This window comes from Jatropha curcas, chromosome 7 (assembly GCF_041381405.1).
Source record: "Jatropha curcas cultivar XTBG-Jc1 chromosome 7, XTBG_Jcur_1.0, whole genome shotgun sequence".
NCBI lineage: Eukaryota > Viridiplantae > Streptophyta > Magnoliopsida > Malpighiales > Euphorbiaceae > Jatropha > Jatropha curcas.
The window spans coordinates 3,455,050-3,459,159 of record NC_143157.1 but is presented as its reverse complement, the minus strand read 5'-3'; positions in this window follow the sequence as shown (position 1 = coordinate 3,459,159).

Sequence of the window (4,110 nt, the reverse complement as noted above, 5' to 3'; positions counted from 1 at the left end):
TATTAAGAAGAGGAGAGATAGAATATAATTGGTTGTGAAAAAAAATAATCAACTCATCATATTTATACATATTTTTCATTTATATAGTTTCCCAAATTGTCCCTTATAACAGAAAAATAACAAATATATTTTTGGATAATTTAGTAAATTATAATAAATAAATAATTGATTAAAAATGAATAAATTTTATTTACCAAAAATAAAAAAATTAAATGTCACCTCAAACTAGCCGTTTTAACCTTTTTTTTACACAATTTTTTTCTTTTTGCAAATGAACTATTATTTTTTTCTTTTTACAAATGAACTATTATACACATGAATAGTCCATTTGTAAAAAGAAAAAAATTATGTGTAAAAAAAAAAAAAGGTTCAAACAGCTAGTTTGAACCTTTTTTTTTTACCAATTAAGTCAAATGATTTAATGATATTGCTTTTTTTTTCACTACTTTTTATAAATTATGTATGATTGTGTTCTTCTTTTCATCATAAATCAAATCAAGTGATATAAATTTTTTTATAAAAAATTTTAAGTAACAAATAATTTTATTTGTGAATCCGGTTCGAACCGAACCGAAACCACTTGTTAACCGCCGGTTCTGGGCCGGTTCAAGTTCATTTTTTAACATTCACATGAACCTTAACCGGCTCTTGAACCGCCGGTTCCGGTTAAAAATTTTAAACCACCAGTTTTGGTTCATCTACAATACGGTTCGGTTCCGGTTTGGTTCCAATTAGAACCGAACCGCTGGCCATGCCTAGTGGGAAGAAGAGGCAGCGATGGGAGAACCGTGGGTCAAACTCTTGCTACCACTGAAGCAGTAGATCTGCTTCTCTTGTATCTTGGGGGCATGGTAAAAATCGAAGAAGGAGAAGAAGATGAAGAGTTTTGCTAAGGTTTGGGAGCGAAAATAAAAGAGAGAGTTGAGAGAGAAGGTGGTGAGGGTGTGCTCTTTAAAAGAAATGGGAGAGGAATTTATAACTCTTAAAAAGAGAGGAGGTTTGGGGTTTTCACGATAACCGAAAAGTCTACTCACAATTTTAAAAAGTGGGTCTATAGCGTGGCACGGTCGTGCTAATGTGCACGTGCTGGCCTCTGAGTCTTCAAGGTGGTTGCAGCACGGATCGTGTTGGGGTGAGCACGCTTAAAGATTGACAGCTCTTTGTAGCACAGGCGTGCTAGACCCTGAACCTGGGAGACAATTTTATTTACTTGATACGGGGGTGGCCTTTGAGTCTTCAAGGTGGTTGCAGCACAGATCGTTCTGGGGTGAGCATGCTTAAGGATTGATGGCTCTTTGTAGCACGGCCGTGCTAGACCCTGAACCTGGGAGATAATTTTATTTACGTGATACGGGGGTGGCCTCTGAGTCTTCAAGGTGGTTGCAGCACAGATCGTGTTGGGGTGAGCATGCTTAAGGATCGACAGCTCTTTGTAGCACGGGTGTGCTAAACCCTGAACTTGCGAGACAATTTTATTTACCTGATACGGGGGTGCTAATTGGCACGGCCAGGGTGTGCTAGCCTTTGACTTGGGAAGAAGTTTTGACCCTTAGACAGCACGGGCGTGCTAGAGCATGAACCTCAATTTTACCTGAAGAGATTGGACTAACAATAAAAGAAAAAAATGATTAAAATTTTGTGAGAATTATAAAAAGAAATATCAAAATGTGAGGGTCTAAAGAAAAGATCATGGGCTGTCTCCCCACAAGCGCTTTTGTTTAGCGTCGTTAAGCTCGACTCACTAGACCCCTTTTAGGCAAGATTTATGGTGGTTTTGAGTGCATCAAAGCCTCTATCTTGGTAAACTTTTAACCGTTGTGTACTGACTTTGAAACTCTGTCTCCACTCACTATTTCAATCGCTCCATGTGGAAAATTTTCTTTAATTGTGAATGATCCAGACCACTTAGAGCGCAATTTTCTTAGAAAAAGAAGAAGCCTAGAGTTATAGAGCAATACATGTTGGCTGACCTTCAGATTTCTCACAATTATGTGCTTATCATGCTATTGTTTAGTACGATCTTTATAGATTTTGGCATTCTCATAAGCATGGAGCCTCATTTCATCCATCATGTTCAATTGAAGCAATCTCTTTTTACCTATCTCTTTGACATTAAAGTTGAGAAATTTGATTGCCCAATATGCCTTGTGTTTTAACCCAACAGGTAGATGAGATGCCTTACCATAGACCAATCGATATTGAGACATAACAAGTGGTGTTTTAAATGCAGTTCTATAAGCCCAAAGTGCATCATCGAGCTTCTTGGACCGCTCCTTCCTTGATTGTTCAACTATAGTTCTCAATATTTTCTTGATCTCCCTATTTTTTACCTCTACTTATCCACTTGTTTGTGGATGGTATGGGGTACCTACATGATGAGTAACACCATATTTTGAAAGAAGAGAATCTAGGTATTTATTGCAAAAATGCTTACCATCATCCATGATTACTGCTCTAGGAGTATCATGACGTGTGAAGATGTATTTCTTAAATGAAGCTCATCACACTCTTGGCATCATTGTTGGGAAGAGCAGCGACCTTCGCCCATTTGGAGACATAATCCACCGCTACTAAAATGTATTGGTTGGAATAAGAAGAATGTCCCATAAAATTCAAATCCAGATGATAAAAAATCTCCACTTCAAGCATATTGTTCAATGGCATTTTATGTCTCATGGAGATATTTCCTAACCTTTGACAATGATCACAAACACAAACAAAGTTAAAAGCATCTTTAAATAAGTTAGCCCAATACAAATCGCTTTTTAAAACACGTGTCACCGTCTTGCTCACTCCAAAATGTCCTCCACATCCCATTGAATCACAGAAATGAAGAATACTTTACTTACATCTCTTCTTCCGGCACACATCGTCGAAAGAGTTGGTCACTACAATACTTGAACAAGAAAGGCTCCTCCTAATAGTAACATTTAAGATCATGAAAGAATTTTTTCTTTTGTTGATAAGAAAGATTGAGAGGAGTAATCTTATAAGCAAGATAGTTAACTATATCTGCATACCATGGGGCTTTCATATTTGCTAGAAGAAGAAAATGTTCATATGGGAAGTCTTCATTAATTTGAAACTCTTCTTGCCTTTTTTCCTCCAACTCAAGCCTTGACAAGTGATCAGCAACAATGTTCTTGGTTCCTTTTTTTATCATGAATCTCCAAATCAATTTCCTGCAAAAAAAGAACCCAACGAATTAGTCTAGGCTTTGCATCTTTCTTTTCTAAAAAATATTTAATAGCGGAGTGATCAGTGTAGACTATTGTTTTAACTCCAATCAAATATGCTCTAAATTTATCAAAAGCGAAAATAATAGCAAGAAACTCCTTTTTAGTGGTGGCATAATTTGATTGTGCATCATTTAATGTATGACTAGCATAATAAATAACATGCAACTTTTTTTTTTCTTTGTCCAAGAACAACTCCTATACCATGATCACTAACATCACACATGAGTTCAAAAGGTAGGCTCCAATCTGGTGTAGCGATGATAGGAACTAAAATCAAGTCCTTCTTCAACCTGTTAAAAGCATTCAAACATTTTTCATTAAAATAAAAAAGAACATCCTTAACTAATAAATTACAAAGAGGTTTTGTGATTTTTAAGACATCTTTGATAAATCTCCTATAGAAACCTACATGACAAAGAAAACTTCTTATTTCACTGAATTTGGAGGTGGTAACTTTTCAATTACCTCTTATCTTGGCTTTGTCCACTTCAATCCCTTTTTCTGAGATTTTATGCCTGAGAACAATACCTTCACTAACCATAGAATGTCATTTTTTTCAATTCAAAACAAGGTTAGTATCCTCACATTTCTGCATTACTAGAGAAAGGTTATAGAGACAAGAATCAAAAGAACCAAACATAAAAAAATCATTTATAAATATTTTAATGAATTTTTAAACTATGTTAGAAAATATGGACACATACACCTTTGAGAAGTCCCAGGTGCATTGCACAACCCAAAAGGCATTTTCCTATAGGCAAAGTACTATACGGGCAAGTGAAACTAGTCTTTTCTTAATCCTCATGAGCTATAGGTATTTGAAAATACATTGATTGATTTTAAGCTTGATTGGTACGTCAAAAAGCGTTTT